The sequence below is a fragment of the Mobula hypostoma genome, chromosome 25, assembly GCF_963921235.1.
Source record: "Mobula hypostoma chromosome 25, sMobHyp1.1, whole genome shotgun sequence".
NCBI classification, from domain to species: Eukaryota; Metazoa; Chordata; class Chondrichthyes; order Myliobatiformes; family Myliobatidae; genus Mobula; species Mobula hypostoma.
Window position 1 is genome coordinate 33672769 of NC_086121.1, and position 14504 is coordinate 33687272.

The 14504-nt window shown below is 42.3% G+C and overlaps 1 protein-coding gene across 2 annotated transcripts in view; it reads left to right on the forward strand.

Moving 5' to 3' along the window:
* nphp4 (nephronophthisis 4) overlaps positions 1 to 14504 on the forward strand; it is a 427697-nt gene that overhangs the window by 84648 nt on the left and 328545 nt on the right. The gene's annotated exons all lie outside the window — the stretch shown is intronic.

Below are 14504 nucleotides of genomic sequence, written 5' to 3' on the forward strand. Positions count from 1 at the left end.
CACATTTAAAGAAACACGCACGCATGTGCGCGCGCTTTGAATCAGTTTTGGAAGAGTTTGTGTCCAGAATGATGAGAAAGGACCAATTCAATTTCTGTGGATGTGATGAAATTCTATTGCGATTGTAGCTGAAATTTCATTGGCACAGGCTAACCATCCAAAACTTGACAGTTTTCTAAACTTGTCTAGATAAGGAAGACCGATTTTCCTGGCTCAGATCAATCTGAGGATTATTTCATTGACCCTGAGCTGTGTCAGGGCCTCAAAAGGTGCAATGGAGTTGCTCCACCCACACAATTCTACTGAACTTCTTTGATGTCTCAAAAACTGAAGAGCGTTTGGATTATTTTTGAATAACTCATTATTTTCAGAGCAAAAATAAAGAATTCAAGAATAATTAAAAGAAATTAACAGTAAAGTTTGTTTTTAAAGTTTTAGCTGATGAAAAACATTAAACTTCTAATTTGAGGAACATATCTCCCCCTTGTTTTTGTTTCAACATATCGATGTCAGTTTTGTCAAGAATAATCTCTCTATTACTGGATTTGCCTTTATTTCAGCAGTTGAGCTGATATTTAATGGTACACGTTGGGGATCTTCCAGGTTCTAGTGATACATTACTATGATTGCAGTATTAGTAGGTCTAAAATATTGACAGTACTATTTGAATGAGCTACATGGGCTGACAGGGAAAATGTATCATCTATCTTAAAACACCCTGGAACACTTCAGTTCCTCTTAGTTCCGCAGCAATTACCAAATTTTAAAATATATAAAAATAATATTCATTGGTGACCATGGGTTCATAAAGTCACAAATTTATTGTTTGATTGAAAAAAAATCAAAGTGGAGAAAGATTGCTTCCACTCTACAAAACAAACTGATTTTGGAAAATGTATCTGAATAGATAATATGCAAATAATTTTCAAGTGATGTCTCAGGAATGCTTCAGATTCACGTAGCAGCAGCAGCAGCAGCAGCATCTTGAATGTGCATGGAGATTGGGTGCAGGGAATGTCACAGTTATATCTGACAGCATTGTGCTCTTTTCACTACATTGGTTTTCAACTACAGTAACTGGCCCTGAACCTGTGACTCCTTTCCTGGGTTAATCCCTTGAGTTAACCATCTCCCTACTGTATTTCCAGTGCTGCTGTAGGCAGCAGCATGTTCTGCTTTGCTGCTTATTTCTGTGACCTGCCAGTAAGTTCATGGAATCAGTTGAAGCACCTTGAAATTTTGCAAGCTTCCCCGAAACTAGCACAAGTATAGTGTAGATATCCAAATGAATGGGAGATGTTGGCTCATGGGAAAGAATTATATTACCTTTTTTTTTAAACACTTTGCACAGTGACAACAGATGAGTCTGGACTTCACCAGCTGTTAGTCCTATGAGTACAGCAGACTAGCTGTACTGAGGCAGCCTTATGTACCATTCTGCCATGTTGAAGTGCTGGGAATTTGGGAAGTATAAGCGTGGTTTAGTACAGATGACTAATGATTTCAGGATAATGGAAAATCTGCCTCAATGTGCTTTATTGGTCTAAATTCAGGATTGGACTAGATTAGATTTAAATTAGTTATTGCCACATATACCAGGGTTCAATGAAATTCCTTGTTCACATGAAGCTCAGTGTAAACAGTATACATAGTAGTAATGAATACTATGACTAGCAGAATGGTGCAAAGATTTTATTTATTATCAACTAATGTATATGTTGCCATAAACTACCTAGAGATTCATTTATTGCAGGCATCTACAGAAAAATAAAATGATACAATAGAATTTATGAAAAACTATACATAGACTAACAAACAACCAATGTGTAAAGCAACACTCAGAACACACTGGAGGAACTCAGCAGGTCGGGCAGCATCCGTGGAAACGATCAGTCAACGTTTCAGGCCGGAACCCTTCGTCAGGACTGAAGAGGGAAGGGGCAGAGGCCCTATAAAGAAGGTGGGGGGAGGGTTGGAAGGAGAAGGCTGGTAGGTTCCAGGTGAAAAACCTCCGCTACTTTCTGGACAAGGCCTCAAAGCCCTCCATTACTTTCGGGACAATAGACCTCACCAGTTCCCCACCACCACTACCCTCCTCCGGTTGGCGGAACTGGTACTCGCACTTAATAACTTCTCTTTTGGCTCTTCCCACTTTCTTCAGACCAAGGGTGTAGCTGTGGGCACTTGCATGGGCCCCAGCTATGCCTGCCTCTTCGTTGGTTATGTGGAACAGTCTGTGCTCCAAACCTGTTCTGGTACTGCTCCCCAACTTTTCCTTCGCTACATTGACGACAACATTGGTGCTGATTCCTGCACCCATGCTGAGCTCATCAATTTCATCGACTGTACTTCAAACTTCCACCCAGCCCTCAGATTCACTTGGTCTATCTTGGACACTTCTCTCCCCTTTCTCGATGTCTCGGTCTCCATCTCTGGAGACAGACTGTCCACTGACATCTTCTACAAGCCCACTGACTCTCATAACTACCCCGACTATACCTCTTCCCACCCTGCCACATGCAAAAATGCCATTCCCTATTCCCAGTTCCTCCGTCTCCGCCGCATCTGCTCCCAGGATGAGGCTTTCCATTCCAGGACATCTCAAATGTCCTCTTTCTTTAAGAATCGTGGTTTCCCTTCTGCTGTCATCAATAATGCCCTCATCCGCATCTCCTTCATTTCCCGCACTTCGGCCCTCACCCCATCCTTCTGCCACCACAACAGGGATAAAGTTCACCTTGTCCTCACCTACTACCCCACCAGCCTCCGGATCCAGCACGTTATCCTCCGCAACTTCCGCCACCTTCAACAGGACCCCACCACTAAGCAGATCTTTCCGTCTCCACCCCTCTCCACTTTCCTCAGGGATCGTTCCCTCCACGACTCCCTGGTCCACACGTCTCTCCCCACGGATCTCCCACCCGAAACTTATCCTTGTAAGCGTAAGTGCTACACCTGTCCCTACCCCTCCTCTCTTGCCACCATTCCGGGCCCCAAACAGTCCTTCCAGGTGAGGCAGCACTTCACTTGTGAGTCTGTTGGGGTCATCTATTGCATCCGGTGCTCCCGGTGCGGCCTCCTCTACATCGGTGAAACCTGACGCAGATTGGGGGACCGCTTCGTTGACCACCTCTGCTCCGTCCGCCGCAACAGACAGGATCTCCCGGTTGCCACCCACTTCAACTCTGCTTCCCATTCCCATTCAGATATGTCCATACATGGCCTCCTCTACTGCCATGATGAGGCTAAACTCAGATTGGAGGAGCAACACCTCATAAACTGCCTAGGTAGTCTCCAGCCCCTTGGTATGAACATTGAATTCTCCAACTTCTTGTAATTCCCTCCCCCTCCCTCTCCCTATCCCAATTTCACTCTGCCCCCTCCCCCAGCTGCCTATTACCTCCCTCATGGTTCCGCCTCCTTCTACTACCCATTGCTTTCCCCTATTCCTTCTTCACCTTTCTTGCCTATCACCTCCCTGCTTCCCCTCCCCCACCCCTTTATCTTTCCCCTTACTGGATTTTCTCCTGGAACCTACCAGCCTTTTCCTTCCCACCCTCCCCCCACCTTCTTTATAGGGCCTCTGCCCCTTCCCTCTTCAGTCCTGACGAAGGGTTCCGTCCCGAAACGTTGACTGATCGTTTCCACAGATGCTGACCGACCTGTTGAGTTCCTCCAGCGTGTTGTGAGTGTTTCTTTGACCCCAGCATCTGCAGAGTATTTTGTGTAACCGATGTGTAAAAGAAGACAAATAAAAAGAATAGAACTGAGAACTTGTATTGTGGAGTCCTTGAAAGTGAGTCTGTAGGTTGTAGAATCAGTTGAGAGTTGAGGCAAGCAAAGTTATTCATGCCGGTTCAGGAGCCTATAGGTTGTAGGGTAGCACTGCCAAGGGTTCTGGACCCTGGTAGTACAGGTTCAGGAGCCTATAGGTTGTAGGGTAGCACTGCCAAGGGTTCTGGACCCTGGTAGTACCGGACCTCCGGCTTCTGAACCTTTTGCTGTGATGGATATTCACTTTCTAGGGCCCTAGAATCTTATTGCTGACCTCTGCTTTCTAGCAGAACAACAAGGCCTTTCCTAAGCGTCAGAGTTGAAGTTAAACTTCTAACTCATATTCCTTGCTCAGCTTCTTATTGTAAACAAGTTAAAAATTTAAGTCTTGTAGGCCAGCGGTCCCCAACCACCAGGCCGTGGACCGGTACCGGGCTGCAAAGCACTCGCTACCGGGCCGTGAGGAAACGATAAGATTTGGCGATATGTGTCAGCTGCACCTTTCCTCATTCCCTGTCACGTCCATTGTTGAGCCATTACGCATGTGAGGTCATTACGCACGCATCATCCATGTTAGCGCGGGAAGGAGGTCAACTCCTCGAGCTTGCAAATGACGGCTGGCTGAAAAGTATGTTTGACATAACATCTCTGCCGGCATTCCGGATCAAAATCAAGTCTAAATATCCTGATAGCCATGACAGCACTGAAAATGTTGCTTCCAACACATTTCTGCGAAGCGGAGTTTTCTGCAATGAATGCAACGAAAACTAAATTGCGGAATAGACTGGACATAAGGAACTCCCTTCGAGTATCGCTGTGTCCCATCACCCCTCGACGGAACTGTCTTGTTGCAGGAAAACAAGCCCAGGGCTTCCACTGATTCAGCGATATTGGTGTGTTGCAATGATTTTATATGTTCATACGGGGAAAATATGTGCCGTGTGTTTAATATCCAAACGTTACTTAAAATGTTATGATGCTATTCACTTACTTATATAACCATATAACAATTACAGCACGGAAACAGGCCATCTCTGCCCTTCTAGTCCATGCCGAACGCTACTCTCACCTAGTCCCACCGATCTGCACTCAGCCCATAACCCTCCATTCCTTTCCTGTCCATATACCTATCCAATTTTTCTTTAAATGATAATATCAAACCTGCCTCTACCACTTCTACTGGAAGTTCGTTCAACACTTACTTCAAGCTCCCCTGATAATTGACTTATCACTATATTCATGCGAGGAAAATGTGCGCTGTGTGTTTAATATTAAATTCGTTAGATAAATCCTTTTAGAAACGGAATTGAGTGTATTAGCTAATTATTACCTATATTCCGGTCGTGATTAACACCCCCCACCTCCCCAAACAGAATCGCCAAAACGATTTGCAGGAAAAATAATTGGGAGGCGCATGCATGCGCACTGGTGCTTGCGCAAGGCTTCATGGTTATTGTAGTCTTTCTTTGGGTAAACACAACGTATTTGACTGCTACTCTTGTCCGTTGGCAACCCTACCGCTGCCCTCCCCCCCCCCGCCCCGGGTCGGCCGGTCCGCAAGAATATTGTCAATATGAAACCGGTCCGCAGTGCAAAAAAAGTTGGGGACCCCTGTTGTAGGCCCGTGTTTAATCAGTGTAAAACAATGGTTTATGTTAATTGGCCTACATCTGACCAGAGAACTCTGACTAGGGTATTTGCACCATTGTGATTGAATTCAAGGAAGTTTGCAGACCAGACTGATTCTGTAATTTAGCACATTAAAAATGGTCACAGTTATAGCTGGTCAATCAATAGTTGGGATATTTGTGCACTCAAAGAGTCAGCCCTCACAGCATTATTTTTGGGTGCTGGAGATCTCTGTCCCTAGAAGATTTTAGACCATCTGTGTGAATTACTTTGCCCGAGCAAAGGTATCTGAAAAACATCACGTGCCAGATAATGTCAACCAGTAGCAAAACATTGTAAATTTTAGAAAGCTTTGGGGATTGTTAGAGATGACAAGGAGATTAACAGAAAGATGGGGTGATAGAAAGAAGCACTAGAATTCATTTCTCAACTTTTGCTTTCTGTGACAGATGTCTTGTTCGTTTGCAATTTTAGTATGTCCTTTTATTTTATTTTATTTTATTTATTTAGAGATATAGCATGGAACAGGCCTTCGTGACTCAACGAGCCACATTGGCCTGCAACCCACTTATTAACCCTAGCCTCATCACAGAACAATTTACAATAACCAATTAATCAACTAACCGGTACGTCTTTGGACTGTGAGAGAAAACCGGAACACCTGGAGGAAACCCATGCACTCACAGGAAGGACATACAAACTTCTTACAGACAGCTTCAGAATTAAACTTTGAACTCCGATGCCCTGAGGTGTAAGTGCGTCATACTAACCATCATGCTACCTTGGCACTTTGTAGTGTTTGGAATTCTTTTGTAGTGTATAAATCTTTTGTATTTTGGAAACCTTTTTTTGTACATATACTGTAACTGATTATATTTATTTATTATTATTTTTATTTTTTTCTCCTGTATTATGGTTTGCATTGTACAGCTGTTGCTAAGTTAACAAATTTCAAGACACATGCCGGTGATAATAAACCTGATTATGATTCTTTTATAATTCAAAATTTCCGAGTGTTAAATGTGTGTGAAGAACTATTTGTCCAAGTTAAAACATGTATCATTTAAAAATAAATTGTGCTGCTTTTAAACTACTTTGTTAGCAGTAAGTATCTCCTCTTTGGAAGGCAGAGTGATCTCACCATTCAAATAGTGGGTATTGGCGGCTAGGCTTCGCCACAGAGACCAGACAGGGAAGTAAACTTGTCTTTGAAGGGTAGGTTGATACAGTATAACTGCCTTTTATAGTGAAGTTACCCACAGATACCTATTATCAGATTGGGCTTAGAAATCTCCATTCAAACTTGGGGCTTTGTGGAAAGTGAACCCAATACAAGCACACTGCCCGATCATAGTAATGAGAAGAAAGCAGTCAATGGATGGCAGGCATCCTTAATGATGGAGGCTGCTTTCTTATAGCAGTGCTTCTTGTAAATGTGCTCAATGGTGAGGTGTACTTTGCATGTGAGGAACTGGGTTGGATTCACCACTTTTTGTAGACTTTGTTGTTCTTGGACATTAATGTCTCCATACTAGGCTGTGATGGAACCAATTAGGATACTCTCCACTGTGTATCTACAGAAGTTCATACAAGTTTTAGGTGACACGCTGAATCTGCACAGACTTCTGAAGAAGTAGAGGTGCTGTTTTGCCTTCTTTGTGATGGCATTGATGAGCTGGTCCTCTAATATGGTATTGTCAAGGAATTTAAAGTTACTGACCTTCTCCACCTCTGATCCCCAGTGAGGGCTGTCCTGTGGACCTCTGCTGCTTCTTCCTGTAGTTGATAATTGGCTGTCTGGTTTGCTGATGTTGAATGAAAGATTGTTATTGAGCCACCATTCAACAAGATTTTTAATCTTTCTCCTGTGTGCCTATTCGTCACTACTTTTGATTCAATCAACAACTATGATGTGATCAGCAAACTTAAGTATGGCATTGGAGCTGTACTTAGTTATACATATGAAGTGAGTAGAGCAAGGGGCTAAGCATCCAGCCTTGTGCACTTGTTTTGATAGTGATTGTGGAGGAGATGTGGCCAATCTGTACTGACTTGGATCTTCAAGTGAGGAAATTGAGGATCCAGTTGCATGTGGAGGTATTGAGGCCCAGGTCTTGCAGATTCAAATGAAATGAAATCGTTTAATTATCATTCAACCATATGTAATCCCCTCACTGAGCTTGTACGCAAACTTTGCTTGATAGCTACCTCTGCTAATGGCCATGTGACTCAGCGGAGAGGAGACCACCTTTCACAAACAATATACGTCTACGATTGGTATGAGTTGGGGTTCAACCAAACAGAAAAATTGGGATGTTCTGAATAACGGAACCTCAATTGAGTGAATGCTGTGTAAATACACAATTATCAGTCAGCAAGAAATAACAGATCGTAACCTGCATAAAATTATAAAGAAAGTATATTTACTAATTTCAGTTTTTTCAAATAGTTAACGAGAAAGAAAAGAAAGAAAAATAAATAAAAGAATCCATTTACAGTTAAACCTGTCTAAAATGTGCACATAACCATTGAACCTTGTCTCTTCCAAAAGCTGGGTATAACTGTTACTCATGGTGCTGAATTCTCATCAACAATCACCGGTAGAGCTTCCCATCTTGGACTCCTTCATCTCGTGAAGCACTCCTTGAGATTATATCTTCCCGTGAGATCGAATCCTATGGCTGTCTCTCCTGATCTTCTCTTCTGTGCATCTCCTGCCAAAAAACCACAAAGGCCAAAAGCCCAGCACTCTGGAACCTTCTCCCAATCCCACCATCCTAATTGGCTGACACAACATTCCAAGGTTGAACATCATGGGCCCCTTTAGCCGAAACCAAAACATTCTACCAGTAGGACTCACTGTTCTAATAGAAAGGTACTAAATGAAGTTCCCAACAGAATAGCAGGTGAAATCTGAACCAGTGCATTACATGTACAAGGATGTGGCTGAATGAAACAGCGTTCCTCTGGGCCAAGGTGCAAAGCATACACAGCGCATTCAAAATAGTGAGCAAATAAAATCGTAGTCATGTAGAAACACCCATGCATAGCCCGAGACCCTGAACGATGTGCCCTGCAAATTGATGGTATAGTTCCTGGCAATCCAACCTGTCATTCCACCGATTGAACACTGGAGGGCATCACCGATGGGAGAGGCCAGCTCCCAGCTGAGCATGGATGCCAAGCTACAATCCCTCCAGTATTTCCTTAACTGGACTGCAGCAGCAGGCAAGCCCGCGGCTTGAGGCCTAGTCCTCGCTACAATTGAGGCTAAGCAACTCTCTCGCTGCCAAACAAGGGAAACAGGCCTGTGGCATTTTGTATTATCAATGTCCAACAGGATCTTGTGATCGCAAGGGAAATGTCCAAGACAGTTACATGGCATGCTGCCTTTGTGGACCAATTATGATGCCTTCAAGTAGCAGGCAGCAACACGGTCTGCACCTAGGTCAGCTCCTCTGAACTCAGTCCAGCTCCTCCCACCCATCTGCTGGCTCCTGCTCCTCTTCTAACCCGTCAGCCAGCTACTCTGATCAATGAGCAACTCACTGATGTGGTCGACCTGCTATACCCAAGGCTCTAGTATTCTAGTATAGTCTTACGATCATAAAAAAAAATACATTAAAATACATTTAACAAAGTTGGACCCCGAGAGGCTGCTACATCCAAATGTACTGCCATCCCATCTTACTGGAAGTTAATTAGTTTCAAGGGGATGCCAGTGTTGAATGCAGAGCTGTAGTCGATGAAGTGCACCCTGATGTCTGCATGCTCATTGTCCAGGTGTTCCAGAGTTGAGTGAAAGGTCAATGAAATTACATCTGCTGATGACCTGTTGTGATGGTAGGCAAATTGGAGTGGATCCAGGTCATTCCACAGGTAGGAGTTGATATGCTTCCTGACCAACCTCTCAAAGCACTTCATCATAGAAGATGTAAGTGCTACTGGATGGTAGTCATTGAAGCAGGTTACCCCATTCTTTTTTGGGGTGATTGAAGTCATGTTCCCCATTGCTTCAGTCTGGCCTGAAGTCTACCCAATGATCTTGCTTCTGTGTCTGAAAATAATGGGGAAGAAACCCAGTATTATCATTGTGGACATACTATGTTAGCTCTGCAATGTGTGGTGACACTTATGGGCTGCCAAACGACATATTTAACTGTATGCTTTGGTCCATGTGTGATAAATTAATGAATATGAATCTGAAACTGTTCTTCATTCTGGAGGTCTGGGTTTTGAAGTTCCTGTATCTTCTTGCAGAAGACAGAAGTGAGAAAAATGAATGTCCAGAGTGGCACTCTTCCTAAAGCAACAAACTGTGAATGAAATTGGTTTAGATGGAAGGAAGTCATGAGCTTGCGATGGATTGGGCTGTGTTTACCACTCTCTGCAGGTTCGGTTGTTTCATCAGGCTGAGGTTCAACCTATCAGATTGTTTTCTGTATTGCCTTTAATGAATCTGCTGAATCTTCTTAGAGGCTTAAGAGAATTAGTGTTTTTTTGATCATTGCATCAGTGTGAAGAGAGCAGATAAGGTGGCTGGTGATAGGATGCCAGGGAAATTTAAGCTGTTTTGTCTCCGCTTTTCGTCTCTTTTTGTCCTGTTGATGTTAAGGGCTAGGTTGTTCTGACACGATGACAGAATGTTATCAATCACTAACCTTTACTCTTGTCTCATTGCTATTTACCTCGCTGATACAGTTATATCATTGCTGAACTTAAAGATCACGTTAGTGATGTACCCGGCCATATAAGTGGGCGTAACCAGAATTGTGACATTGATGTGCATTGCGTTGAGGACAGTTGGTCTTGGCTGTTGGTGTTAGGAAGCTTGATTATTGCAATGATAACCTAATGGAGATTTAGTCAATTTCTCCTTGATTTTAGTCTTTAAAGTTTAAAAAAAAAGGTGCATGTTTAGTCATATGCTGACAAGTGGAATGTTTTCAACTGTGAACAAAGTATATCATTATCAAGCATTGAACACTTTTGTAGATTGAATTGTCTGAGTTGGGAATAGAATTAGTTTATTGTTGTCTCATGTACCTAGACACAGTGAAAAATGTGTCTTGTATACTGCTCATACAGAGCAAATCATTACACAGTGCGTTATGTTAGAACAATGTAAAATGATAACAAAGTACAGAATGCAGCTGCAGAGAAAGTGCAGTGCAGGTGGACAATAAAGTGCAAGATCATAACAAGATATATTGCAGGTCAAGAGTCCATCTTATCATACCAGGGAACCGCTTAATAATGTTATAACAGCAGTGTAGAAGTTGTCATTGAGCTTGGTGGTACATGGGTTAGTTCCTCAGTCACTGGCCAACCAAGATGTGCAATATCATTATCATGCTGTGTGAATATTCAAGCACTATTCCATGTTAACTGAGTATTTGAAGACTGTCAGTTTAGGATCTATTTATACTTGCGTAAATTTGTGTGCTTAAGCTGAACTTTCTACATGTTAAGTAAATTCATGTATTCATAATTCTTGTTTTTCCATTAGCTTTTATTACTTTGTTAAATTATTCCATCCTGCATGTAGCAGTGACTGAACAAAAATATTTGAACTTGCAATGCAATGAGATCTTGAATGTTCTAAGTCATTAGAGTAACAGTCTGCACAGTGTGGGAAAGCATGAATAGAGAAGAAGTTAGATTTAACCCAAATGTAGGTTTGACTTGATGCAGACTGTGCTTACATTGTTGGCAGAGGATGACTGCAGCATCCAATGGCTCTTAAACAGCGGCTGGAGATGCAGTATTATGTGATGAGATAATATCGGATCAGCTTGCCATGTTTCAAAGCTTGTCTGTGATTTTTGGGTGGGGGGTGCATTGTAGCTGTTATCTATTCAACAATGATATTACTTGAACACTCATGACATACTTCCCTCTGCCTTGCAGATAATGTTGAATCACCAGCAGCAGGAAGCAAATAGGGTATAGACATAGTTGCATCACCTTACTGCATTAAGGGATAAAGTAGTCACCTTTAATAACGTGGCCTTTTTGTAGGCCATGATCAAGATTGGATCAGAAATCATTAAGATGGGTAATACCCATTCTTGCTCTTCATATCCCATGGCACCTCATCCACTCTCTCTTTGAAGTTACCAACTGCAGATGTTGGAAGCATGACTCAGTTATGCAAAGATAACAACAGACCACAGCTCATTTTATTCTACTCCATTAAATAGTACAAAGCTGTATGAGAAGAGTGGGCAATGGAATTTTGTTGCTTCAGTACGTACAAGATCCTCAGTGTTAGATTGTGGAAGGATCTCAAGAGTTAAGTTTTCAGGTGGATGACTTTTGCATTGGAAACCTTTTGGGACATCATCCATGCTTCAGAGCCCTCTTGGCTGTCTACCCTGGATGCAGTGTTCCTGACACTAATACACTCCATTATTCTACTCCCTACTGTGGAGGAGGAGAATTCCATTCTCTTCACTATCTGCATCAGGCTCCTAAGATAACATCAGAGAACTATGAACATTCAGTATTCTATTGAGCTTTAACCAAATCTTCATCTGAAGTTAGTATTTTTGCTAGTTTAAAAGCAAATTGCTAATTTTAAATGGCTTTAAAGATAATAATTGCCTCTAACAGATAGGTGTGCAGTCAGAGGTAAGAAACGGGTAATGTTTTCCACCTGCCAGGATCATTAAACTGAACATTCAGCGAGGGTATTATGCACATTGTTAAGTGACATGTACAGGGGGTACCCAACCTACTATTACTCTGCTTCCAGTCTTTTGCCTTCATACTTGCTGGTCCTTGAGAGGCCATCACTGAAATTACCTCTGCAAAGTGCGTTGAAAACAAAACAAGCTTATTGACTTCAATGTTGTAGTTCATGTGCATCTTCAGGCATGACCATTTCCTCGTTTTATAAAAAAAAGGTTCTGGAGCCTTATGTTCAAATTGGATGAGGAAGTGCAATTTGTTTAAAATTAAAACCTGACTGTGAGGACATCATACAAAATTTTATAAATGGTGTATTTATTTAGAGCCAGCTGAATAAGACTTGACCTTCAGGAACCTGACAATACTAGGACAATATAGCAACACCTGACAGATACTCCAGTGCACCTTTTGGAGAAGTTACCAAACAATATCATCTACTTATATTTTACTTAGAATTGCCTTAATTGGTGCACAACAGAAAGCACTTAGCCAAATTTCCTACATGTTAAGTCATTGCATTAATACCTCAGTCAAGTGATTTCAAATTCAACGGACTCAGACTAGTTGTACTGCTTTTCCTATCAGGAAAAAAAAATGTGAAACACTTTCAGAGAGAGAAGTTTTTTTTGCCAGTGTCTGCTATTATTTTCTCTGCATTTCTTGTCTTGTCTTCATGCAGTAAAATCTCTGAGATTCTGCACGTGTGCCAGTCTCTATATAATGAAACTAAATTGGTTTATTTTTGCTGTATGTACTGAGGTAAAGTGAGAAACTCTCACTTATACTATTCATATTGAAAAATTCATTGCAGTGGTACTTTGAGGTAAAACGAAAATAGAATGCAAAATTAATTATTACAGCTACAGTACAGAGAGTGCAGAGCAGGTAGACAGATTAAAAGTCAATATTATGCTAAGGTACCGTTGAATAGTCTTTAAATAGCGTGATAGTTTGTTGTTGAGTTTGATGATACGTGCTTTCAAACTTTTCTATCTCCTTCCTGATGATTGGGGGAGAAGAGAGAATAATCGGGACAGGTGGGGTCTTTGATTGTGCTGGTTGCTTTACTGAAGCAGTGAGAAGTGTAGAGTCCATATTAGGGGTGGAGGGGTTTCATTATGGTATGGTGAGCTATGTCCACAACTCTGCAGTTTCTTGCAGTTATGTGCAGAGCAGTTGCTGTACTAAGGTGTGATTCATCTGGAAAGGGTGCTTTCTACTATTGATTAATAAATGGCAGGATTAAAGGGGACTTGCAAAATTTCTTTGGCCTTCTGAGGAAGCAGAGATGCTGATGAGCTTTCTTGGCCATGGCATCAACTTGGTTGGACTAGGGCAGGCTATTGATGATGTTTACTCTAAGGAATTTGAAGCTCTCAATCCTCTTGACCTCAACACAGTGGAAATAGACGGGAGCATGTGCACCAACCTCCTTCCTGAAGCCAACAGCCAGCTTTTTTGTTTTGCTCACATTGAGAGAACGGTTGTTGTCATGACACCATGTCTGAAGCATCTCAGTTCTTTTCCTGTACTCAGCCTTTTCACTATTTGTGTAAGGGGTTTCCTCTGTTATGTTAAAAATAAAATGGCTTCTATGTGATGTTAACTGCTGAGACAGTGGTTCTCTCTCTAGCAGCTTGTTTGGGTTATAATTACTGATAATGAGAATTGTTTTTATTTGCTAACCAATTGGGATAGATGTTATTCTTTTTTGTGTGTCTGTAAGCTATTGTTTTTGCGGGCTTTGGGCAGAAGGCGTGATGGGCACAGAGAGAGGAGACACGATGCTGTAAGCTGGGCGATGGAACGGACCCCAAGCAGGAGTCCGAGGTCCAGGGTCTTCGGTGAGGAGGGGAGACGAGGACAGACTTGTGTGAAGCATCTGGTCAACTACCGTGGTTGGTCCCAGGCGGTGGATCAAGGAGGTCAGAGGGGATCGAATGGTGGAAAGAAGACTCCGTTAATTGCGCTCCAACGGTTGTGCACAAAGTGGTTGAACTTTGATAAGTTTGGCGCCTTTTATTTTCCTTTTATATTGTATCTCTATTACATAGTTCCAGTAAGATCTATAAAGTGTAATCATTTAATAGCATATGGTGTATTGTCTGTGATTTGGCGGGGTGGGGTACATCACACTGCATCTACACAAACTTGATTACCCAGTTTGGTGGGGCCGAAGGCTGCTCCCTCTAGACGAAAGTGAACTGAGCGAGCCTGAGGCTTACTGGGGGCTACATTTGTGAAATGGTCCAATATGTTGCTATCATCGACAAATCTGGCCGTGCAGTCATGAGTGTATATGGAGTGCAATAGGGGGCTGAGGACACAGCCTCGTTGAGCACCAGTGTTGCTATCTGTCCTGACTGATTGGAGTCTATTGTTAGGGAAGTCATGGATCCAGTTGCAAA